This window comes from Grammomys surdaster, unplaced genomic scaffold (assembly GCF_004785775.1).
Source record: "Grammomys surdaster isolate TR1022 unplaced genomic scaffold, NIH_TR_1.0 137, whole genome shotgun sequence".
NCBI lineage: Eukaryota > Metazoa > Chordata > Mammalia > Rodentia > Muridae > Grammomys > Grammomys surdaster.
In genome coordinates, this window is record NW_021604595.1 from 5,900,722 (window position 1) to 5,927,872 (window position 27,151).

The 27,151-nt window shown below is 43.8% G+C and overlaps 1 long non-coding RNA gene across 2 annotated transcripts in view; it reads left to right on the plus strand.

Annotated features, from left to right (window-relative positions):
• Positions 1-27,151, plus strand: part of LOC114617672 — an 81,788-nt gene that overhangs the window by 35,061 nt on the left and 19,576 nt on the right. Inside the window, exon 2 of one of the 2 annotated variants that reach the window (XR_003710836.1) lies at positions 6,045-6,226. This is a non-coding gene — a long non-coding RNA (uncharacterized LOC114617672). The remainder of the gene's footprint in view (positions 1-6,044; positions 6,227-27,151) is intronic. The other variant, XR_003710837.1, reaches the window with a different exon arrangement.

Consider the following 27,151-nt stretch of genomic DNA (forward strand, 5'->3'; position numbering starts at 1 on the left):
GATTCCCTGTGGGCTTTTAAGACCTTCTTTAGGTTTCCTGGCTATGCAGTTATTTTAATAGATTGTCCATGAATCTGCCGCTGGAACCTGGTGTCTCAGATTAGGTGTCTGAATGCCATTTGGACAACCAGAAGAAAGACAACTGCCTGTCTGCTCCTAGTAGTAAAGTAGGCTTGTTGTTACTGGCAGATTCTCTACAGGCTGAGGCTGAAATAGCTGAAGTCTTTATAAACTTGGCCCAATATGATTTTTGTGAATACTTGGTGACAGGTTTGGGGTATGAACAGGGTGGTAGAGGGTGGGGTTGGGGGTACAATCCATCTGGATGGGAAACCTCTGGAAAAATGAGTTGATATAAAATGTGTCATAGTCATCTTCAATGGTTCAGATTAGCAGGAGAGACCTCTAAGTTTCTGCATAAGAAGAACATGTCTTTGGGAAACAATTGCTTGCTCCTAATTTGATGTCGAACAGTGGAAAGTTGGTAGGAAGACTGGAAAATATTACATCACTCATTGAATGGTGTCTACATTGCAGGGTTGGTGTCTAAGTTCCTATTGGGTGAACCACTGATAGCTCTCAGCACCTCACTATAATACGTGTGTGTGTGTGTGTGTGTGTGTGTGTGTGCGTGTATGCAAGTGTATGTGTGTACAGTGTGTGTATGTGTGTGTATGCAAGTGTATATGTGTATACAGTGTGTGTATGTGTGTATAGTGTGTGTATGTGTGTATGCAAGTGTGTGTGTGTGTACAATGTGTGTATGTGAGTGCCCATGCATATGTACATTTGTGTGTGTGCACACATGTACTCATGTTCATGAACATGCATATAAGCACACACATGTTTATTAAGACAAAATTTACATTAGGTTTAGCCACTGAGAATGGACAAGCCAGTGACACTCAGTATGGTCCCAACACGTGGCTCTCCCTCTGTCTAGTTTTAGAGCATTTCCATCATCCCCAGAGGAAACTGCACATCCTTTGCTCTAGCTCCCCATGGCTGCTGGAACAAAACTCTGTAAACCTGGAGACTTCAAATAACAGAAGGAACCACAGCTGCTTCAGGACCAGACCTTTGAGGCTGCGGGGAGTCTCTATGTGCCTGTCTTGCTTCCAGCATGGACAGCAGTCTTGGTGACCACTGGCACTTGGCTGCATCGCCAGTGCTTCATCTTAAAACAACTGTCCTGTGTACAGCATACTGTCATCCCTATGTCCATCTTTGTGTCCAAATCCCTGCTTCTTTAAAGAATGCCAGTCATTCTGGATTGGGGACCATCTTTGACCCTCTATAGAAGTTATGATTCTCAGCTGTTTGGGTCTACAACTTTTACCTTTTTGGAGTGAACATAATATATATTGACTCATTAAGCCATTGAGAAGTCCCTCTTGTTTCCTATCTTTCTTTTCTTTGGTACACCCCAGTCTGCTTCCAGTTTCTCTGGATTCACCTCCTCTGTTCATTCCTTATAGATGAACTCATCTGACACGTGACCTCTTGCGTGTGCTGTCTCTCCTTCAGCCTGATGTTTCTGAGGTCCATGGGGGAGTATAACTGCTATTGCTGATTTATTCCTTTTTTTTTAAACCTTGTTCCACGTTTTAGGCAGAATGTTATCACACTTCTTTTCCACATGAAGAGACTGCTACATGTAAAGGTGAAGTAGCATGTCCAAGGGCAAAGAATGAGATTTCAGAAGGCCAGTGAACACGCTCTTGTGTTGTTAGGGAACAGAGAGAAGGGAGCATTAGATAGGGCAGACGAGCAACAGGAAGGTAAAGGAGGTTTGAGAGGATAAGTCCAGAGTGTCTTAGGAATGGCGTCTAAGGTTAAAGGTCAATGCTAAACTGTCACCTGCAGGTATCATGCAGCATTCTTCTCCATTCTTCTTAGGCCTTCAGAATGTTCTCCCTCAAATTTCCTGTCTCTATGAGGTACATTTTGGAGGATTAATAGGGTGTCTAAAGTAGACAAAGGAATTTGGAGATGATCAGAAAACACAAGTTCCTGGACATTTTAGGAAGTCGTGGATGTCTGATGAAGCTATTTATCCATTCATTTCCCAAGGGAAAGTGGAATCTGGGAGAGAGGTATTTTAGGACTTGGGGAACGGCTACATAGAAAGTCTGATGTATCACCAGTAGCCCTGTCCCCAAGACAACCATAGATATCTGTATCCTTTAGTATCCCTTGTGTTACAGAAAAAGATGCCAAGACTGCTACTATGTCAGGCCAGTTCCAGGGAAGTCTAAATATTTTAAAAATTGTACAATCAGTTTGCCAAGCCAGAGAGATGTGGCTCTCTACAGTGTAAGTCAAAACCAAATTGGACTTGTGAGGACTCCTCTGAGGAGAGCGGGCTGCACGTTGGTGTCTCACAGTTGCCGTTGCATGCCACATGGAATGGATAGCTTAAAACTATAGCAATGTATCCCTTCAGGCTTGCAGAGGTTAGACTGGATGCTGGCCCAATTCATTGTTTCTGGAGGGCTCAGAGGGGAGTCTGTTTCATTTGTCCAAGGCCAGTGTATCAGTCTGGGGTCTCGAGAGGAACAGAACCAATTGAGTGAGGAAGGATTATAATAGAGACTAACAAAGCATGACCCAGGGCTTGAACAGTCACAGGTTTTGGTACAGAGGGAAAGCTGGAACCAATGTGCAGATGACAGGGGATGGCTATACTTATTTATATAGATAATCTTATTTATGTAGGTATCTTATTTATGTAGACAATGATGTAGATTTTCTTTCCTTGTTTTGACTTTGTGAATGAGTGAGAGAGTGTGTGTGTGTGTGTCTACATGTTCATGTGTGCGCATACATGGAGGCCAGAAGTCAACACTGGGTGTCTTCATCTCTCATTCTTTACCTTATTTTTTTGGACAAAGTCTCTCACTGACCTCCAGGGATTCTGCCTTCTTCTCTTTCGAAGTTCTGCGTTTACAGACATGCCACCATGCTCAGCTGTGTATGCTGGGGTTGCAAACTCAACTCCTCGGATGCATGCCCAGTGCTTTGCCATCAGAACCAGCTCTTCATCCCCATCCCCCTTGTAACTTGTTTTGTTTTACTTTGCTTTTTTTTTTTGCAAAACAAACACATACACAAACTCTTTCAACTGAAAACAAAGAATGCATTTTTAATAAAAACTTAAATCTTAAATAACCAATTCTCAAAACTGGATGGTGAATGTGACTCTTATCCACACACTTATTGTCAGTTGGCATGGATAGGGCTTGTAGCGACATATTGACCATATATAAACTCAGAAGACAAGTTCTTTTTTTTTTTAAAGTTATCTAAAAATTACTTTTTACATGTGTCAATATGTTTATAATTGCTATGCCGGGAAGTATGACTTTCTCATATAAAAAAAAAAAAGAGTATTCTCCCATGTTAATTTTGCTTATCTATTTTTTTTTTCTTGTGCTGCTAGTATGATCACACGGCTCCATTCACAGAACTTCACACATGGTTAAGCAATACTTGTTGAGATCACTTTCTTCATGAGAAAACCAATTAGTTGAAACAATGTTTTGACTTTTGTCTCCCACTCAAGTCACCGGCTCAAAGTAAAGGTTTTGGAAGTTCATTCTCTCAAAGAAAGGCAGCCGATAAACAACTCAAGACAAGTGTAACGGAGACGCGGATTTTGAGGACGCACAGCAAAGTGGGAGAGAGTGTTATTACTAAGTTAAGAAATCCATGGAAAACAAACAATTTGGAGCTGGATACAGTGTATTCATAGTTTATAATTGCACCCGAATCAGCTGTGAGAGTCTCCTAACCAAATAGAAGCCACAGTTGACAGACATAAACATTTCTATTTATACACAGAGAAATCGAACTATAAAATATTTGTGATTGAGATGATACGCCACTGAAAACACACTGCACATGGCAGAATAAGCCTTTTTTGCTTTTCCTGCCTCCTCTTAGATTTCAGAAATGTGGGTCCTCCCTGAAAGGCTACCCCGTGAATCAACCTCAGCAGACCACAGTGAGCACTGACCCTCTTACTCTTTTTTTTTTTAAAAAAAATAAATGAGTTCTCTAAATATTGTTTGCATTTTTTCCTGTCAGCTGGTAATCCTTAAACAAGGATTAGCTGTATTGTGAGCCAAAGAACTTCAGCCCTTCCTTTAAGCTTTTAGGGAAATGTAATTGTTGAAAACAGAACTTCTGGTGTCTGGGGAAGGAGGAGGGGGAGGGGAAGAGGGGAGGAGGAGGGAAGAAGTCAGCAGAAGCAGCTGGGAAAAACCAAATTCTGTTGTTGTTTTTTTTTTTTTTTTTTTTTTTTAAAAAAACCCAACAACCCACAGTGACACTTGTTTCTTTTAAGTTGATCTTAAAAAGGGTTTCTACATAGGAAACCAAAGGAAGTGTGGAACGAATGATATCATTTAAATTTGGGATTAATGTTGCTTTGCAATAACTTGATTTATTGCTGACACTTCGTCTGCAATGAAATGAATTCTAAATTAGAATGGAATAAAACAGAGAATGCCTATGGTTTTCTTTTTCTTTTTTCTTTTTGGCATCTAAATTGGGCAAAACTGTTTTAGACATCATAAATAGATAGCTGACTTGATAAGCCCTTCTTTATAAATCACTTGCAGAGAAACTCTCTCAGGATTTTGAATGAGAATTCCTGGAAAGAAGCTGCGCCAGCGGAGGCTGCCTGACTTAGAGCTGAGGTGACTTTGTGGTGAAGTTGGAATGTTTCAGGTCCAGAGTCTAATTGTACCCTACCTTGGGCTAGTGAGAGCCCACTAAATAGCTTATCCTTGTCCAGCCCTGTGTCAACACTAACATCCTGTGATTAGCGGATAAAAAAGCCTTTTGGAATCTATTAACTTAGCAGACCGCAAGCTTCTATCAACCCCAAAGCTAAGAATGCCATCAGGCCGCATTTGAGGTCTCGGGGAAAGATTTCCTTACTGGAAACCACTCCTCTGATGTTGCTACGAATCGCCTTTTAAAATTCCTGGATTTGTAACTTTTTTGTTCTCTTACTATTAAAACACCACAAAACTGCTTCTTCATTGAAACAGTATATTTGTGGAACCCTAAATGAACATTCCTAGCCACTGTCACTCCCATCTGCTCCAGAGTAAACCACAGCTTATTTCTTAGAGCTGTTTCTTCCAATGACAACGCAAGCAAGGGCCTGGGAGGGTGGTGTGTATCTGGTACTATGGAGGCTGAGGCAGGAGGATCACAAGTTTGGGGCGAAATGGAAAAAAGACAATGCCCTTGAAGAGACTTGGATTGAAATCTCTTCAGTTTTAAAAAATAAGACAAGTGAGAACTGAGATTGTCCTCTGTTCTGTGAGGTGAATTCTCAGTTCGCGAGCTGCTTTAGCACTTGGAGAGACAATGTTTTCCTGCTGGGGGTGTGGTCCAGAGGTACAGCTTGTTCCTGACAGGTATGATAGCTTCGATCCTAGTACCACCCAGGGTGGTAAAGAGAGTTTTTCTTTATAAATACTTATGAGCAGAAGAATCCACTGAGTGTCAGTGACTTCATACAAAACACACAATTCATCTTTGAAAAAGACTGTAGGTAATTGTATGAAACTTACCCATGTGTTGCAATATATCCTTTAAAAAAAAAACACCAACAGTATGTTATCAGATATGGAGAGGACCATACAACTGTTAGAATAGGTGATTAGGAACCAGGGATGAGATTCTGCTTCACACTGTTCTTAATCTAGAAAAAACCAATCTAATAAACTCTAAAACTTTTGCTTTAACGTGCATCACCCTTTTAATTTTGAGAAACGATTTTCTGTTTGACAATGATTTATGACTTAAATGATTTTATAGACCCACCATTAGTGGAACCAATTTGTCAATCTACAAATGCACCCTTAAAAATTATATAGTGTTTGTTTATTTTTCCTCTCACTGTCAAAATTATCCCAGTGTGGATAATTAATTATCTCGTCATGTGGTTAAAGCAGATGTCTATTTTGAATGTTTGCTGTTTTCATTCCACTGCCTCATTGATGGCTTCTGATGGTGATTCACAGTCGTCTACCCAAGACTCCCGAACGCCAAGAACTGAAAAGTACCTGCTAATGAGCATAAAATTCCTCACCTGGGAAATGAGCGTGCCTTGGGATTCGCTCCACACCCTTCAGCGCTGTTTGACTTCTCCCTGCCTTAATTGTAAGAGGAACAGCACTTTCCATCTCTCACAGGTAGCTTGGAGGTTAGTAAATGGCTTTTTAAAAGTTTATTTTCATAATTATATTGTACTCGTTATCTGCCTTTAACAAATCGCTTTATTGTTTGTTTATATTCCGGTTTGCGATTCGCCTTGGTGTAGGAGAACCTAATGTAATCCCTTCCGCCATAGTCCGCACTGTCACAAACAGACTCACTAATGAGTTCATTAAGAGTCAGATGATTAGGTAATTGGTGGCTTAAATGCCTTGTATCATTCAGAAGTCCACAGTGGGTTGTGTTATAGGTAATTAAAGAACACAGGTGACATACAAAAGGCATTTCTTCCCTCCTTTAATGCAAGAGAACATGGGCCCTTGCTATGCCAAAACTGGCCAGTCACACACACGTTTCCAAAAAGAATTCTGTTTAGATAGCAGAGACCACTTTTGTCTGTCGAGTGGGGTTTTTGAATGTCACCAGACACTGCTCCTGACCCTGGGGATTTAGTGGTGAACACAGTAACCAGTCTGTCCTTCTAGAGCTTAGCTTTGGGGGGAGCAAATGGCAACGAAAATAAGCATATCATATAATACATGTCGGACATAGACACACACCGAGGAGGAAAATAAACCAAGGTAAACCAAACCAGGAGGACACAGGCACATGGGGGAGGTGTTACTTTACCTGGTCAGAAGAGGAAGGTTCAGAGTTCAGGAAATGATGAATGATGTTAGTGTGTGTGAGGAAAGGGCAGGCCAGGGAAGTCTGAGAGAGGGAGGGACTGGTCTGCTTGAGGGAGATGAGTGGGCAGGTGTGGCTGAGATGGGGGCAGAGTCATGCAAATGAGAGCCATGCAAATGAGTGTCATGCAAATGAGTGTCATGCAAATGAAGCTGCTGGGAGTGCAGGAGGGGTGGAAAGTGAAGGACTTCTTGGAGAACATCATAGGTCAAAGACTTTGGATTTCAGCTGCAGCCACTGAAAAGTTCTGAGTACAGAGATGATATATGTTCATTGACCAAGCATCCTTGCTACTACAGAGAGGCAAGGTTGTGCACGTGAGGGTGGAGCAGAAGGCTTGGGGCAGGAGGACCAACGAGAAGGCTCTTGTAACCATCCAGACTGTATATAGTATAGGTATGGAGTGGACACACTTCAGGTAGCGAGAGGCTATAGTTCCTTATCTATTTGGAAGGAAAGATGGCGTGTCTTGTGGTGACTTGGATGTGGGGGGACAGTAAAGGTGTACTGCCTGGATGGCTTGTGGGATGGGGTTGCCGGTTATCTAACAATGAAAACCCGGAAGAGTCTGCTGGGATGTGGTAGAGGAAGGGAGATGGAAGTTTAGCTCTGTGCTTATTAAATTGGAGCTTTGCTGGGACTACCTGAGCTGAAACACAGTGGCTGGCTACTTATCTCTCCATTCTCTTGTTAATTCATTACTAGATTTGTGATGTTAATATCACTCCATAACAGAATTGCTGAGAGGATTAAGAGTTAACAGGTTAAAGTGCTCTGTAAGGGCTCCCGGTAACCACTCGACCGTCATTATCATGAGCATCTTTGATTCATATTTTCGAAGAGAATTCATGCAGAAAGATCCATGTGCTTCATTGCACTTGAGCACATAGAATCGGGGACAGAAGTGGATTTTAATCTCCCTTAATTTAAATCCTCATTTCCTAGCTGAGGCAGCCAATGGATGGGCATGAAGTATTCTGCCTAATTTAGAATCCAGGTCTACAAGCCAGAATCCTGGAAACCGGCATTCTCCTCAGTACCTGATACTTCTCAGATACTATTACAGTTTTCTCTAGGAGTCACAGTTTTGAAGGGTATTTGCTGAAAACTCAAGATGGCTTTATATTTAGACAGGTTTCCTCTTGTTTAATCTTCCAAGAGTTTGGGCAGCTTGACCCCAGTTGACTTGAGGGGCACAGACGCGCTGTGTTCTTCTTAGCAACATAAGATATGTGGGGTTTAACATGAAAGGGAGGGATGAAAGGTTTAACATTATGTAACCCTCACTGACCAAGCCTCAGGAGCAGGGCTTCTTGGGGTGGGTAGCTGAACCCTCCTACACTGTTTTCTCTTGGAAAAATATCACATGGCCAACCTTCCTATCATACAACCAAGCTTTCTAGACCATTTGGGCCCATTAACCAAAGGGAATGGAGGGGAAGGCAGGTGCGTGTGTGCCAAGTTCTGTGAACTTGGGTGTTTCTGCTAGACTTTGTACTGTATCAAAGAGGATCTGTTTCTTCCATCTCCTCAATCCCGCTTTGTTCCCCATCCCCCACCCCCCTGGTTAGTGCTGCTCAGATCTTCCCACTCATCTCCTAATGGTGATTAAGACTTAATTTATGCTAGAGTCCTTGTGAGTCTGGTTTCTGCAAAGGGGGCACATGGCACATCTGGAAACAGACACATTAGATGCTCTTTCATGAAGGCCTGGAGTTCAGTGAGTGCTGGGAAGCCGAGAGACAGGAGGCTGCCTAGCGTATCTCTGGGCCTTTAAAAAAAAAAAAACTCTTCCCAAAGCAGAGACTTTTGCCAGCAGCAAAATTAATAAAATGACCCACCTCTCCCCTGGCCCCAGGCCATGAGAACTGGATCCAAGGAGCCAGAGACTGAAGGGAAGCAGACAGGGTGTAATGAAGGGGACTGACGACAGATGTGTGGGGCTGGGTGCAAGCAAGAGCAGCTGGCTCCTGTGACTCAGAAGGAAAGGCTTATCTACTGTCAGGACAAAAGGGACTTTATCCAAGTCAGGACATACCTGGCTTATCCCACGTAGTATCGAGGACACCAGCCACACTCTTTGTGTTGATGGCTGTAGAGTCATGTAAGGAAAGTTGTCCAGGGCTTAATAGGAACAGATTTAATGGCTCAAGATGGCTACAGTCAGGTCAGGTGGGATGCCTAGCAACTCCCCATGGGACTGTGAACTCAGCTCATGGCCAATAGAGAGGGTCTGGATGGTGCTTTAGTCCACCAGAGCTTGGTGATCAGGAGAGAGTCAGCCAGGCTTGGATGTGGTGCCAGCTGCATATTGAGAGGCCAGAGAAACTGGATTTCTGTTTAGAGGTGAGGTGACAAGATCAGAAACACATCAACTCAACATTTGCAGGTCTCAGTCCCAGCATCCATTTTCCTTCTGTCTTGTACAGCAGCCATGGGTTTTTGTTGATAGGAGAAACATTACAAATTCTTAAGTAGCCAACAGATTAGAAGTGATACCTCCTGCTATGGCCTGGAAATATCCATGTTTTTATTAGAAATGTAAGCCCCAATTTTATATGTTAATGGTGTTTGGAGGGAGAGCCTCTAGGAGATCATTAGCATTCAATGAGGTCATGGGTGTGAGGTCCTCAGGATGATATCAGTGGCTCTGTCTCCATGTCACCCTTACAACACACTATGCAGATTCTCAGACTCAACAGATGTTGACCAGATGTGAGTGTCCTGCTCTTGGACTTCTCAGCCTTCAGAGCCTTAAGGGCCAGATGAACTTCTATTACTCATAGGTTCCCTGCCTGTAGTAGTTTGTCAGGGCAACAGGAAACGGATGAAGCTGCCTACTCAGCAAGACTTCTAGAAAAGCTATTATCTTTCTGATAAAAAAGCCAGGATCCAGAGAAGAAACTCTGGCCGTGAAGATGTAAGTCCCAAGCGAAGTGTGGCAAGGGAGAAAGTTACAGGGAGCTTGGGAATTGGTTGACCTTCCAGAGATGCTCTATTAGTCCTGCCCATAGATCTGTTGGGAGGTAAGAAGCAGGCATCCCTGTGTGCTTGGAGCACTTCTCACTGATGGCAGGCAGTGGTACAGCCTTCCACTGCAAGGTGAGGGTTCCATTGTGTGTGGTATAGGCTCAGAAACAGCACAAAAGCACCCATCTCCAAAATGAGAAAGATGCTTTCTTTTCTGTCTGAGTCTAGGAAGACTTTCAATGAATTCTGTCATTATTAAGTACTTCATGGGATCACATTATGGTTGTTGGGGACTACTTGACCTTGTCCATCTTGAGGAAGGAAAAGTAGATGGTTTGGTGGGGTAGGTAGGTAAAGAATGAAGATTTGGAGGGGAAGGCAATTAGTTCTCAGGAATAATGAACAAGCCCAGAGGTGAGAAATCTAAGGGTAGAGCTGTGGAGTCCAGTCCCCAGAGAATAAAGCCCAGATGTGTGAACTTGTCAAAGGTAAAGGCCATCTCAGCTAAATTTCCTCAAGTGTTCCCTGCCAGGAACACAGGGTCCGGGTTTGGGAGGGCTAGTGTGCAAGTAGGTGCATTTGTGTGGCTGCCACTGGTGAAGAATGGAGACCCTGGGTTGCAGGTAGGACCCTACACATGCATCATGAAGATGGATGGACAGATGGATGGATTTGGATCTGTGTGTGTCATGCTAGATATTGGGCAGTGGTAGTTGTGAGAACAGTATGTTCAATATAAAAAAAAATTCCCACTGGACAGTAGAGGCGCACACCTTTAATCCCAGAAGAGGCAGATTTCTGAGTTTGAGACCAGCCTGGTCTACAGAGTGAGTTCCAGGACAGCCAGAGCTACACAGAGAAACCCTGTCTCGAAAAAACAAACAAAACAAGCAACAACAACAAAAAAAATCCAAATTTTCTCATGCTTTCTCTATTCTGTTACATCACATCTAGCTAAGTGATACAGGATTTCTCTCTGGAATAAGGAAGAGAATCCAAAACTGGTGCTGATGGAGACTTAGTGCTGTAAATAGACTAAAAGCCACCGAATAATTTACTTCAAATGGGTAAACTCTACAGTGTTTTGGTTTGAGTGTGAAGCATTCCCCACAGGCTCATGTGTTAAAATCCTTGGTCCCTGATGGTGGCACTGTGACACCATCACCACATGGAGCCTAGGGTGGGATTTGAGGGTTACAGACTGGCTCTGTTTCTGGCCTGAGCTCTCTGCTTCCTGCTCCACTGAGTCGTGAGCTAACGGCCTCACACCTCTGCTGTCACGGACCCAGCTGCTTCAGTAGCCGCCATGCCTTTCCCATCATGATGGAATGTCCCCTCTCAAACCACGAACCAAAATCCTTCCTTCAGTTGCTTCTTGTGTAGCATTTGCTCCTGGTGTCAAGCGAGAAAAGAAGCCAATACATACAGAATTTTAATTATAGTACAGTAAGGCTGTAAGGAATAAAAGGAATGTCTTGTCTTTTCATCATTAGCACTGGGACAAAGGTTCTCCTGGCAGTGATTTCTGTCAGGCTTGTCAGCTCCTCTGCTGGTGCGCATCCCTGCCCAGGTGCATCCTGAGGCCTGTCACAGGGACTGTTGTCTCCCAGCTGCAGTACGTGTCCTGCCTCAGGGCTGCTGTGGGTCTGTTCCTCCTCCATTACCTGGCTCAATCCCAGATCTGGTCCTGTGAAGTTCCACTAACATCTCCTCAGCCAACCCTTCCCTTGAGATGGAAATCCCTACTTTATCACTTCCTCAAGCTGCTGTCCTTCTCTGTGAGGCGACTGGCAACTTGAGGGTAAGAACCATGAAGTATTTGATTTATCTCCAGTCATAAATGTTCCAGTGGTGGGAAATGGAGAAGAAAAATGCTCACAGGGAATAATTTTCACTGCTAACATTATTTAAGATTGCCTTGATTGAGTGGCAATACAAAAACCAAATTGATGACATCATTGTTGCTTTTGCATTTTCTCCAGCATACCCATTTCTTGCTTTGCACTAGGGATAACCACTGCCATGCCTCCTGCTTTAGCTTGCCTTTACTGCAGTGCCTTACATGTGGTATATACTTTATAAGTGAGCCAGGGTGGCTGGATGGTGAGGTCAGGCAAAGGCTGAGGAGGAAATCCTGCTCTAGGAGAAAGAAGCAACCAGAACTCAAAGACATTTAATAGATCATGCTAGAGAGAGAAAACTATGGACATGTAGGAGTTGAGAAGGAAGGGAAGCAGGCAGACTCCATGCAATATGTTCCGAGATCCATAAGTTAGGTCAGAAGGTTTGTGATGATGTCTTAGTGAGTCTAGCTGCTTAACAGTAGTCATTGTCTGAATGGCTGACAATTATCACTGGCTGGGTGACTGTGGTGGTTTGAATAGAAATATCCTCCATAGGTTCATGTTTTTGATTAATTTGTCCCCAGTTGGTGATGCTGTTTGGGGAGGCATGGCCTTATTGGAGGAAGTATGTCACTGGAGGTGGAGTTTAAGAGTTTACACCATCGCCATTCGCTTCTTCTGCTTCTTGTTTGCAGTTCAGATGAGAGCTCTCAGCACGCTGCTCTGGCCTACCTGTTGCTGTGCTTTCCTGCTGTGATGGTGATGGACATTTATCACTTCTTCCCCTAAACTGCCTTGGTATATGTTACCCCAAGTCTAGAAGAAGGCAGCTCACTGGATGTCATGAGGAGGATGGGACATGAAATGGCCACTGTATTGTTTTTATCTCTTCATGACAACAGTCTGGGGTTCTGCCTTGTCAGAGTATTAGAGGATGTCACTGAGAAATACAAAACAACTCGACTTTAACAACTGGCTTTATTATCATTCATATATCATATACATTTTTCATTACTAAAATTTTATATGATATATATGATCTTTTTTCTTTCCTGTTCCTCCCCTTCCTTTTTGTAGGTGGGGTTCTGACAATGTAGTTCAGTCTGGCCTGGAACTTGGTACAGCCCTGGCTGGTTTCTAACTCACAATGACCTTCCAAAGTACTGGGATTAAAGATGTGAGCCATCGAACCACCTTTTGATCTTAATTATCAAAGAAAATGCCTTTGTTTCCCAACACGTTTGATAACGTTGATACTCTTCTGGGGCTTGTCATCCTCACAGACACCCTTCCCTGCAGAAGTCTTTGCCTATGGGTGTTATTTTTCTACAGGCAAGGTTGGTCCACACCCACTAGTGCTGTATTTATAAAGGAGAAAAGGCTTGGAAGGCCCTCATGTTGGTTGGAGGATCATCCACCAGTTCTAGCATCGCCATGCCTTTCTGGTCCTCCCACTCTGATCTATTTAGACCTCTCATTATTGAGCTTTTGAGACCATCTGTCCCCACCCAGATCTAAAGATTAAGAAAGCAAAACTCTCATTGCTTACTTTCAAAATTCCCATTTGCTTTACATCTGGGTCAGGACAAAGCCACTCTCTTGAAGGCCTCAGTTTTCCTATGTGTAAAATATAACTCATAAAATTCCCTTCTGAGAGAAAAATATAACATTTTTAAGGGATATTTATATCTTAAAAATGTGTGAGTCTCCTTAGGACAAAAATGGTAACAACTAAATGCCACTCACAGGAATCTCCTTGAAAAAGTGACTAGTTTCCACTGAGGACAGTAAGCACAGGGGTGAGATTAGAGAATGCAAGCAAACTTTGTGAAGAAGGCTAGGGTACATGGGCACACCGAGAAGCCTCAGGGACTGACCAGGTAGGCTGCACTCTTCAGATAGGATCATTTAGGCATCAGTACCTATCAGACCAAGTGAAACATGTCTAGTGGACATGTTTCCATTCCAAGTTGAGTGACTCTTAAAAAGAAAAAGAAGCCCATTGGTTATTAGCAAAAGAACTGAGGGAACTGCCTCCTTATTTTGGAAACTGGCTAATGAAAGAATGAAACATTTACTGACATTTGCCGCATGAATTCTACCTCAGGGAAACCAAATAGTTGGGCAGGAAGGTTTTCCTTTATACGATTATTCTGGCTAATAAAACATGAACAATGGCACTAGAGAATGTTTTACAAGTCCACACGAGTAAATAGATCTAGCCCAAAGTTTCTCAGCTTTGCACTCCTGACACCACATGATTCTTTGTTATAGGGCATTTAGCGGATCTCCAGACCCTTCTCTATGAGATTCCTGAAACATCCCTTTGTCCATGATGATCAAAACCACAAATATTGCCACAATCTCTGGGAGGATAAGATCACCCCAATCCAAAATATTGATTATCTAGGTAATAATCACCAGTGATTAATGGTATTATAAAAGGGACAACCAGTCTTTATGGCTGTATATGCTATTGTAATCCTTGGAAGAACAAAACTAAATAGCATCCCAAAACCTTCAGATTGATCTAAACAATGCATCTATACTGGTGGCTGTTCTCATCATTGTGACCACGACTTGTCAAGGAACCACTTAAGGGAAGAAGAATTTACTGTGGCCCAGTCTATCAATGGCTAATGCACAGTATCGGAGCGTCATGGCCATGGCAGCAGGACCAGCAACAGGACAATAAGGCTGCTTTCCCATATGTCCACAGATCAGAAGGTATAGATCTGGGAATATGGACACCTACATGGCTCCTTGTTTTTCCTTTTCTATTCAATCCAAGCACCCAACCCATGGAGATGAGGCCACCCACATTCATGTTAGGTCTTTCTCCATCAACAGCTTTTCCCTAAAATCACCCCCCCAGCCCAGTCCAGAGGTGTCCCCTTCAGGCAATTTAAAATCCAGTCAAACAAGTGTCTAATGCTGTGACCAGGCACTCCTCTCACAGCAAGCTTGTTTACTCCTACAGCTTTTTTTTTTTTTAAATTGTCTAGTTTATTCCTACCAAGATAATAGCCACTCTCCAGGAAAGCCCTGACTAAGAAAGGGTTATAGTTGGATTTATCAGTCAGGTAAGTCACAGAGGAAGGAATTCAGCAAGACTTATGCTGTCATAGAAGCAGTGCACAGCTCACAGATCCTAGAGAGGGGAAGGCAACACGCTTCAAAGGGTCTGTGGAGAGGAGAAGCCACATACATGTTCAACTAGCAAGGAGAGGAAAAGAAAGAGAGAAGGGGGAGGGAAGGGAGAAGAAAGGGAAGGGGGAAGGAATAGGGAGAGAAGAAAAGTGGGAGAGAGAAGAATGAACTAAATTTACTATTTACTAGGGTCCAGATTTGTATCCAAGCAGAATTCCTAAGAGAAGTTCTAGTTGGTGGTTCCATCTAGACATGTTCATCCTGGGCCACTTGGGGCTCACAGAGCTATATGAATCACAAACTTACTTAAAACATGAGATTATTTTTGTACATTTTTTCAATTAGGTAGTTATCAAATATGAGGTTTCTGGATAAATATGTTGTGTTCCAATATTAAAAAGTTGGACACATCTGGTAGGGAAAGCAGTAATGAGTTCTATGAAGACATATTTTATCTCTGAAGGAGTCACTACAGCATGCCTGCCTATGACCACATAGGGTATATGGTTAGCAGACAGCAAGTCAATTGTATCCAGATGTCCTATAGGTTGAATACGGTAACTACCCAGTTGATCACTTTGGGGAACCAAGAAAAGAACTAGAAACTGTCGAAATGAGTGTTGTTTCTAGAATGAGAAAATCTAATTTATATTCAAAAGGATACCGAGGCAATGGCAACCTGTAAGAATTCGTGGCAGCCATAACTCCCGAAATACAAAGACTTATTTTATTTATTATAAACGATGTGCATATGTGTCTTTGTGTGTCGATATGTGCATGTGTGGGTGCATGTAGAAGTCATCAGTGGGGGTTGGATGCTCAAGAGTTACAGGCATTTGCAAGCTGCCTTGTGTGGGCACGAGGAACCTAACGCTGGCCCTCTGTGAGAGCAGGAAGCACTCTCAACCACTAAACCATCTCTCCGTCTCCCATAATCTAAAGTTTAAAATGAGCACACACCCTCTGAGGAAGTCCTGCCATTACTAGCCGGTTCCTTTCATCTGCTCCACTAGCCTTGCCTCACTGGGCTAGCTTGAACACAGAGTCAGTATGCAGTCCATTTTCTGCCCTGGAGCTGGGACGGCAAATGGGTACTCAGACTTAGTGGAGATGAAAAGTAGGGTCAGGCTCCATCCTGGTGTTAATTAGCTATTAATCATCGTGAGTAATGGATTAACTGATTCACGATTTTCATAAATTTGTCGGCTCTTCAGTTAATGAAGAGCCTCATGTAATACCCTTTGACCTCTATCATCCTGTTGCTGGATTAGCTGGCCTCCCCTGCACACTGCAGAGCTTGACTCTGCAGAGTATGACGGCTGCTCAGATTTGGAACTTGCGGTGCCTTGTACAGAAGGCAGAGAGAGTTGAGAACCCAGGGATGTAAACAGGAAGCCAGTGAATTAATGGCACATATGTACTTCCTCCGTCATACAGAAAGGCACTCAAGTATCTTGCATCAAGATAATGGCTTTGAAGACTTAACCCGTGTCCTTCCTTTCCTTCTCTGCAGGCCCCTCACTCCCTCATTCTTCCTGGCTCTTCCCTTTCTAAAAGCTGCCAGGCTATCTAATGTTTGTTGCCTTGGGGGATGGATATAGTAGGGTTGAAAGCCAACATCAGGCTTGGCGTATTTTGTTGACTTTTCCTTGTTTCAAAGGACAGTGCCCACAGGGAGAAATGTCAGGCATCAGACTTACTCCCTACACCTACCCTTACCTTCAAATCTCTATGACAATTCCTTGAGGTTAAGAAAGGAGGAAAGACTGGGTAAGTGATGGTCCCATGCAGAGAGGGGGCTTCTGCCTCCTACCTTGAGGGGCAGGCTGACAGGGCTTCATCAGAAACCTCCATACCCCAGGGTGGTCCTGGCCTGACCCCAATGAGATGGAAAGAAAGTTAAGAAGACATGGGAAAGGAAGGGATCCACTCACTCCAAAGACTCCTCTTACCAGCTATAAATCAGCAACTCCAGTATAATTACCATTCGCCACAGAGACAGTATTCCTTTTATACGAAGAAGAGTATTAAAGTAGCGAACGACCCATGCTTAGGCCCTATGGCCTTTTTCCTTTCCAAGGTATTTTATGGGAATCTCACAAAAACAAGACAAAAATTTTTTGTTTACACTAAAAACATCTTAGCTTCCCATGCAAGCTTTGTGAGCTGGGGTTTCACCTTATCAGCTGTCATCCTATAGGACACTAGGAAATACCCCAGGGCCTCTTCCTGAGTGCCCTTTAAGATAAAAGCATCAAGAGCCACCAAAATGATAAAAACAACAAAGCCGGACTCTCCTTGGAGAAGCCCACAGCTCTTTGTTTTAATACCCAATGCTTAAAATCTATATTAAAATCTCTTTTAATAAAAGCCAACACTGCTTCATACTGCCACATCCTGGAAGTCCTCTTGTGTGGCAAGCTAAGGCTCCAGATTTACATTAGTCAAGATCCCTAAAGGCTATGATTGGTGACACTGTAATATCTTCTTACCTGCAGCTGCTACTGAGTTCCTGAGACTGGAAATTCCCAGCAGTCAGTGGCTCATGATGTCTCAGAGACCTAAGGACCAATGATTGCCTCAGCAGACACGTGCTCAGCTAGATAGCATCAAAGAACAAAATGGCAGTCCCCCACCTCTTTTTTTTTTTTTTTTTTTTTTTTTTTTTTGGTTTCTCCAAGACAGGGTTTCTCTGTGTAGACCTGGCTATCCTGGAACTCACTCTGTAGACCAGGCTGGCCTCGAACTCAGAAATCCACCTGCCTCTGCCTCCCAAGTGCTGGGATTAAAGGCGTGCACCACCACTACCCGGCTAGAATGGCAGCCCTTTAATGCTGCCATTAAATCTTGCTGCATGTAAATATTCCACCTAAGAAAATGGAGCTGCAGAATTTGGGTAAATAGACTTGCAGTCTTTCCAGACAGAATGGGGCTGCAGTGGGTTTCAGGGCTAAGTTCTGTATGGTCATTCCCAACCACCTCCATTAAGATAGGAATAGTCAGTAGCCACATGTGACCACTGACTCCATTCTCCCCAACACGGCCCAAGATTCCTCTACTGAGGCTCATGTTTTTTGTGATGCAGACAGGAATATGGGGAAATTAAGCCCACGCTCTGTGCCTTTGCCTCCAAACTCGGAAGGTATGTTTGGTTGGAAGTGATTAGAAAACAGTTTGAACTCATTTACTCAACGAAGAAGGCATTATTCCAAAGGTCTGGAATGTGGACCCAAGTCTAAAACACAGGCAGAGGCAGGGCCTTGGAGACACCCACCCCTCTCTCATCTCTGTTCTCCTTGTGGAACCTCTTCATTGGTGAAGTCTAGTTTCTCTGGGCAGCCCCTAGAATGTTGGAATTTGATGTGTGACGCTGAGTCTGTGTAAGGTGATGCTGAGACCGCCTGCATCATTAGATCTGTCCAAACTAGACTCACAGCATCAGAGTGTCTGGCAAAGTGTCCTGGAAAAAGGAATTTTGAAAGGACTTCTAGTTTTCTTCATAATTATCTGCTCTAAAGTCTGAGATCTTCTGAGAGGCAGCTTCAGACAAATGCCAGTGGTCTCTGAGAAGCCTCTTCCACCTCTTATGGGAGGCAGAGGAGAAAAGCCAAGGATCTCCCCAGACACTGCGAGACATAGGTGGGTCTTTCTGGCGGGGTGCCTGGGCACCGCCATAGTGCTTATGTAAATGAAACAACTGGTTCCCACCTTAGCTGAGCCAGGGCCTTCTGTCATCTTAACAAACTGTGCTCACTAACTCAACAAAACTGCATTTGCTTCATAATCATCTGTGAACCCACCAGCTAACCTCGCAGACTTTGGCCTCAGCTGATTCTGTGCCCATTCGCAGGGCAGCAAGCTGGTCTGAAATCTTCCTTAAGGTCCCCAAATTTCATCTACAGGTGGTCTCTCGGCTCTTCATCTGTGAGTGGTCTCTTGGGTCATTTCTGGTTGTGCGGGCCAAAAAGGATGCCTTACAATATGTTCTCTGGGTGCTGGGCTGCCGTCCTTTCTGTGTTGACTTTCTATTTAGTTGAAGAGGGCAAATAGTTAGCAGCAGATCAACCACTAATAGTTGCTGCATCTATAAATATTCCTTTGAGGTATTTTTTCCTCTTCTCCTTCTAGAAAACGTGCAGGCAGTATGAGTGCTAATGAGGATACAGCTAGCCTACTTATCGGACATAGGCATGGTCACTCTAAGGATCTGGTAATAGCATCATAGACTATTCATGGGAGAAATGTGAGCAGGGAAGACAGCTGAGCCAACAACATGAATGTGCGCATGCATAAGTAACTGGGAACACGCACCCCAGTCTGTCACTTGTGAATCCATTGACACATTCACCTTCGCCACAGCTGAGGCTCTAAGCATATGCGCTGTGCTCTGTGTCTCTCTAGGTCTCAGGTGCTCTGTGCCTCTCCAGCTTTGGCTCCTCAGTGCTGGAGACCCTGACAGGGCTATTGGAAGAGGCAATCAAAGTAACAGAGAATGGAAGATCTGTCAGATGGACTCGATGCCAAGAGAGATGTGTGAAGGCAATCATCCCACAGGAATGGGAAGATGAGAACCCACATCATACTGTTCAAATGTCTCCTTCCCAGAGACTCCCCAATTATTCACACGAGATATCGTTTTACCCAATAGGAAGAAGCTCCTGCAAACCTTGCTCTTCTGAGACAAGACAGCATGGTGCCCAAATGCCTGGGCTTTGGAGTCAGGCCAGCATGAGCTGTAAGCCCAAGTCTACTCTTCATAGGAGTTAATTTTAGTATTTTGCCTCTCTGTGTTCTTAACCTTCAACCTGAACCTTTAACCTTAAACCTGAAACTTTAACCTTAAATGAAACATAAAACCTATTCACATTAAAGTAGGGAAAAAATGGCAGCATACTCATGCACCAGGAGTTCTAGAGCAGAGAGGATAAGAAATCTGCAACATACAAAGTGCAACTGTGCACAGTAATACAGGTGAACCACACACACTAGCGCTGAGTGACAGGCCAGACCCGAGAGTATTCGCAGTGTAAACCTTGTGTGTGCAGAGTGAAAGCGTACACCAGCATGTGTGTAAAGTGACAGTATATACCAACATGTATGCAAAGTGAACATATACATCATCATGTGTGCAAAGCAAAAGCTGTGGGAACCAAACCTGCGCTGTCATAAGCTGAGGTGGGGGTTACCTAATATGGGGGGAGGGGATAGAGGTGTGGGCTGGGAGACAGGAGTTAGCACCTCTTAGACCAGAGATTACCCAACCCATGGGTCAAGACCCCTTTGGGAGTCAAACAACCTTTTCACAGGAATCACCTAAGACCACCAGAACACATAGGCATTTACATTACAATTCATAATACTTAGCAAGGTTACAGTTATGAAGTACCAATGAAAATAATCTCGTGGTTGGGGGTTACTACAACATGAGGAACTGTATTAAAGGGTTGGAGCTTTAGGAAGGTTCAGGACCACTGCCTTAGGCGGGTCGAACAGAGCCAATGGTGGATCATCATCTAGTCAAAAAGCACACACTCATGAATGAGCCAGTAACTCTGATTAAACCAAGGTGTTATACATAGGGTGTTTGAACTCCTTACTGGCTTGGCCATTCATGGGCTTGAAAGTGGCCAATTCCATTAAAAATTACCTTCAATCCACATCTAGTTCCTTTCATAATACACACACACACACACACACACACACACACACACACACACGTGCACATGCGCACACATACCCTGTCAGGGCGACATGGCTATATTCATCCTTCATCTTTTGTAGGCATCCATTCGGCCCCTTCCACTCTAGGCACCCTTTCTCATTTTCTTTTATAAATATGAGTTCACTCTGTCCTTCCTTGCCCACAATTCTTGCTTCTCAGACATGAGCCAATGAGCTCAGAAGCCACTGGCTTCGGGTGGCTTTAGTGGTGGCTGAGTTTCCGGGACCGGAGCCCCTGAGTTAAACCCACCAAGAGTCCTGAAAGGTTTTGTAGTACTCGTGCCACATCACAGGGCCACCCACATCCTTTTGGTTTCTTCGGTGTGTCCAGTTTGTACAATTCACAGAATTATGTCTTTAAAAATTTGTGTCAGTTTCTATGTAAATGTTACTCTTCAGGAAGGGTTTTAATAAGTAGATCATATCAGTACTAACCAAGAAAAATGTGGGGATTAATAAGCCAGTATATGTGTCAACTACTTACTACTGTCACTGTCTTTACTGTCCTGTGTGGGTATTGGCAATATGTGTAGTTCCTTCTCCAAAGACCTGTCCCATCTGGGTAAAGTTCGAAGCTCAGGTTTTAAATAAGATGATATATAAAGGATAAAGGGCCTGGGATTTTAATCAGAGGCAGATTCCTGGGCATCCATGCTTTCTAATTCAGAGTCTTATTCAAGTGGGGGGAATGGAGGAGGGTAAATTTATCTGTGAGCATCTAGACTTGAGACCAGGTAGATCTCTTAAGTATTCTTTTCCTTCAAACACCATTAACAAGAAAACAAAACCCACCCCGTGTCCCTCTGCGAGTGTGCAAAAATAACTTGGCAGGCCAGTTTCTGCTGTCCTTAACTCATTTATCCTCCCGCTAGCTTTCTCTTTGGGTAAAAATAGCAACTTAATCTATTGACAGACAAGGGCTGTCCACAGTCGGAACTCCATTTGGAGCTGTGAGTCTTCATTGCTGATTCTCTAATACAGATGTTTGGGGCATGATGTAAACTCCAAACCATCCTCCTGTCAGCTCAGCCGAGAAGACAAACAGAAGCCTGATCTTGAAACCAGGGCCTCTCCATAAAGCAGCTGACACAAACGCAGTGGTACTTCACCCCATACAAAGATCTTAATAAACAAGCCTCACTGGTCAGCATATTGCTGTGGCAGATTTTAAATATAGCCCATGCTTTCTGTCCCCTTCACGAGTCTGCAGCTCTTTGAACAAAGCAAGGCCTCAGTTCACAGACTGTAAGGAGTGTGAGCAGGGGGCAGAAGCCTCTCTCGCTATGCCATGGTTTATATGCCATGACGGAGCCACGGTGTGAAGGCATTAAACAGCGGGCAGCATGCAGTGGGTCCTGATGTCAGAGGCCCGGTACTCAGAACTGCAGTCTCTCTGGCAGAGTCAGCACTAAGAACCTGGAGGGAAAAGCTGTGGTCATCATCTTGACCCACCAGACCTGCTCCAGCTGGCTTTCTACCTCCTCCTCTCTCCTCTGCATCTCCTGTGGGAACCTTGGCTGCTTTGCCAGCTTTTCGCTGATTGACCATGTCTCTCCTTCTACCCCTTGATCAGACTTTCTAGAGTATAACCCTAACTCTGTGACTTGGATTGCATCCCTTAACCTTTCTTAGCCTGAGACTGCTTGTCAGTAAAACAAGGAACACAGCGGACCCGCCTAGGGCTCTTATCGGGATAAAATGTGCTAATATACACAGAAGCTCTGAAAACTGTGTTTGGCCAGATTGCCGGAAGCGCTCAGCAAATGACAGTGATTATTCCGTCTCTTTCTGAATTATTCAGCTCTTCCGTCCGCATGGATGTAGTCACTCATCCCATGTCAACAGGGGAGGAAAATGCACAGTCCAAGGGGTTTAGAGAGATGGCCTGGATTTGGTGAATTTTAATAGAGGTTGAGTTCCTGAATTACAGGTAGACTTTAAAGACTACAGTTTTCTTCAACAGAACTGCTGATGTTGACATTTTGGGTCATGAGATTTATTGTACGGAGGGCTGCCCTGGGTAGGGGTAGTTAATATTACCGCTGGCTTGTCTCCATTAGCTGCTAGTATGAACCCCATCCTAAATCACGACTCAAAATGTCTCCAGAAATTGTCAAATGTCTCCTGGGGACAAAAGTGTCCCTTGCTAAGAACCACTGGGCTGAGCCAAGACGCTTCTGTAGACCTAGAGCAGCGAGACGTGATGAATTATGGGAAAAGGAACAGAGAGCTGCCCAAGGGCCTTCTTTAGTTGCTAGTCCGAGTTCTATTATTAGGGAGAATATCCAAAACACCTGAAATAGCAGCTTTTCAAAAAGGAGAGGGTGATTTGGGCTCTCCGTTTGGAAATTTTGGTGAGTGAGTGACCTCATTGGTTCTGGATTATGGTGAGAGAGCACACCATAGTTGTAGGGATGGGAGGAAGCTAACTTCCTTACAGCAAAGAAGCAAAAGGGAGAAGGAAAGAAACCGTCCCAATATTCCTTTCATGGGTATGTGCCCACCCCACTCCCACTCCAATGACATAACTTCCTCCCACTACAGGCACTTCCTGCAGGTTCCACCACCTCCCAGTAGTGCCAGAGACTGGAAGTCAATCCCTTGAGACATGGGAATTCGAATCAGTGATCCAACCCATAGCTCTTGTCTTCTTTACATGAAGCGTTGACAGCAGGAGTGGAAGGCTAGCTCCCTCCTTCCCTGACCTGGGGCTACTTCTTTTTTTATTCATTTGAATGTGTGTGTCCAGAGTATGTGGGCACTCCATCTGTGCTGGTGCCACTGGAGGCCAGCCAGCATCAGGCCTGAGCCTGGAGTTACTGGAGGCTGTGAGCCGCCTGCGGTGGGATTCGGGAATTGAACTCGGGTCTTCTGTAAGTTTACTAACTTTATAAACAATTAGTTCCTGAGCATCTCCACTTCACACAAATGTGTGACAAAAGTTGTACGAGAGGAAAGGTCTTCATCATCACAGGCTGCAGAATATGACCGGATCTCTGTCCTCTGCCCTTAGATCTTTCCTGATCTAGTCACAACATTGGTAATCACAGTGGACCTGTGACTTCTGGTTTTGTCTTCATATTATGACATTCATAAGGTTTTCATTTCTGTACATCTATTTTCCATTTCCACACCTTTTTTTTTTTTTTTATAAAACCATGGGCCCAAAATGCAATAAAGAATTTCCAGTGATCGCAGAAACAGTCATTGGCTGCTGGTACCACCGGAAATGTTCAGAATGGTCACTTTTCAGCTGACTTATAAAAGTCTCATCTCAACATATGGAAACTGATCAAGAGGCACCAACATAAATGTGTATGTGGATGAGATCATCACGTGGAGATCTGGGGGTTATGAGAGCTGAACGGTGTAATTTTGAGGAGCTGAGTTCTCAAGGGACTTACAAGGCATACGTTACCGCATATATACAGTTTTCTCTTTTGTCTTGACTCAAGATGAAGACTTGTATCCACGTCGCCAACGTGTTTTTCTAGCTCGAGGTGCCCTTGAATTTCTGAGCCTCCTGCCTCTACCTCCCAAATGAACTGAAATTACGGGCATGTGTCACTCACTATATCTGGTTTATAAAATACTGGGGCTGGAACCTAGGGGTTCATGTGTGCCAGCCACACACTCTACCTACTCTGCGGCTGTCCCAGCCAACTTTATTGTTTTTTTTTTTTTTTTTGTTAAACTAAACTATGATTATTGTAAGAGAAAGTAGAGTTTTCAAAGGTCTCCTCAGCATTCCCTTTATCGTTCATATAGACACACATTTGGTAATGTCTAATGTAATGGCTGGTGGGTGAAATATAGTTAATAGTTTCTTTTAAACAAGAATACCAGGCTTAAGGATTTTTTTTTTAATATTTTCAGATAAAAAAGTTCTTTGTATTTGGTTGTAGAATGCTGTTGTGTGTTATATGAATAGAAATGAACCTGTGCAGGTATGAATCGATGGATAAATAGATAAATACAGAGAGTCTCTCTCTATGGTTCCATATAAAATAAATGTATTCAGTACTTGTTGGTCCTCATTTTGGTTGCCTTTTATTTTTGGTGGATGGTATACACGATGCAAATGGCCTATCCACTAGGCTTTCCTACACTTTGGCCCTACTGTGTTCCAGTCTTGCCCAGGATGCTGGTGTCCTTCAGGAGGCAGCTGTACCAGTATTCCTGAGACCTGGAAGCTCTATTCTGAAGCAGTGTGTGGAAAGGTTGGGGAGACCCAGTGAAGATAGCCTGTGGCAACAAAGACACAGTATAGGCTGGACCCAGGCCCTGAGCTGGTCCCATCTGGCCATGAGCATCAAATAGACCCCACAAAGATTTTCTTTTTCTACTTGTCATGCCCTAAAAAAGGACTGAGCAGTATTGATAGGAAACCACTTCACTACCCCCTCCCACCTTCCTTGTGTCTCCTTCGACCTTTTCTTGAGTTCTTGAAGTATCTTTCAAGCTACCATGGATGGCCATTGATAGCAAGGTAGTCTGTGTTAATTTTTCCTAATGGTTTCTTCTTGTCAGCTGGATTGAAGAATGAGCGTTGAAGACTGGGGGCTTCTGGGTAACCAAGTCAGCTTGATGCCATTGAGAAAGGAAGTCTAGAATCACTAGGGCTGGTCAGCAATAAAGGCGGCTGTAGCTGAGCTCGCATTACTAGCTGGAAGGAGCAGGGGCAAGTGCTCCATCAAGGATATGTTGAAACAGGTTCATGTAGGTGAGCAGAGGGGCTGGGGGCCTCCAGTCAGTATTCCTCAGAGCCACCATCCAAGGCTGGCATGGGCACAGAGCACCATGTGCTCAGACTGGGAGCGGAGAGTTGGTTTTCCACTTTCAAGGAACTCTAAATAGGAGTTTGGGTTCTATTGGCTTTCCTTGCAAAGACTGCTAAATTTAAATGTCATTGAATAACCAAGTATGAGGAGAAACTTCATTATCTCTAAAGTTGCATTTCAAAGTATTTGTATTACACAAAATATTGCTTCCGTATGGCCTGTTCATACATGGACATGGCACACTTGTTCATATTCTCTCCCCCTTCCCTCCCTCCCTCCCTCCCTCCCTTCCTCCCTCCCTCCCTTCCTCCCTCCCTCTCTGCCTCCATCCCTCCACTGATCTCATTTCTCAGACAGCTCCCCTCCTACTTTCAAACACAACAAACAAACATAGACCCCCTCATGTTTCATTTCCCATGTGTTCATATGTGTACATGTATAGATGTCTGAGGATAACTGTTTGGAGCTGGGTCTCTGTTTTCTACCATGTGGGTCCCAGGGATCAAACTCATCAAAGGCAGTGAGTGTCTTTATCCATTGAGCCAGATCTCAATTATCTTTGATACAAGATTTGTTGGATCTGTTGCTTTAGAACTTTCAGATATGGAGGGCAGACTGTATACTGACTGGTTAACGTTTCTTCAGCACACATGTTTAGCCAACATGCTTGGCACATAGTAGGCCCACATATGATGTATACTGCAAAATTAGTGTGTCTCAGTAAGGTCTGGAAAAAGAAAGAGGAGATTGTCTAAGGTAAACTGTGACATGCCACCATCTTCCCAAAGGACATTTTTGGGCAGAATTAGCTACCTGCATTTCCGTATTTTCCAAAGGTTGGACTTGCTTCCCCACCTCCTGGGAGACTGACTGAGGAATGAAAAGTGAATCAGGACTGATTTTCGTGGTGGGAATACTTATGTATGGTTCTTTGAGAGCTGTATAAGGCCAGCAGAAGTCATCTGTCTGTGCTGGCAGACATGCTCTGAGGACCTGGGGAACGAGCAGGTCAGTTCCTACTGCCCTGGTAGAATGTGCCAGCTGCATGGTCACTTTCCTAGAGGTATCCCCCTACACCAATTCTAATCACCACTGAGATTGCATGTTGACATCTTTACTCAGAAGTCAACATAAGTCACTCTGGGAGCAAACAGCAGAATCTGCACACCCATGTTTCCCAGAAGCCACTTCTATCAGATGAGAGTTTGTTTCCAGAAGCTTCTACCAAAGCAAGGCTTTCTAGAAACTGTCTTTGAACTTTAGTGGTTATTGGTAGGCCCTTAACAGTTTCCTTAAAATTTTTCTTCCAGAGCTAATTTCTTTCTTTGAAACTAATGGTAGAGTTCCTTAGACAAGGGCTAGTTTGGAATAACTTATTCATGATGTCTGTTACATCTCAACTAAAAAGCAAAACAAAACACTAGAAAAGTCATTTTGCTGTAACAAAATACGTGCCCTTTAAGGAAAAGAGTCTCTGAGACTCTCTACAAAATAAAATGGTCTTATTTTGAGTCACAGTAATCTAGGTCATTTGCACACTGACTATGCCTCCTTCTATGCCTGTGTATCAACGCTCAAGGGTAACATTATCTACAATTTCTCCTAAATTATTGAAGACTGAAGCTACAGAGAGGAAGGAAGAGGAAGGAGGAGGAGGAAGAGGAGGAAAAGGAAGAGGAGGAAGAAGAGGAGGAGGAAGAGAAGGAGGAGGAAGAGAAGGAGGAGGAAGAGAAGGAGGAGGAAGAGAAGGAGGAGGAAGAG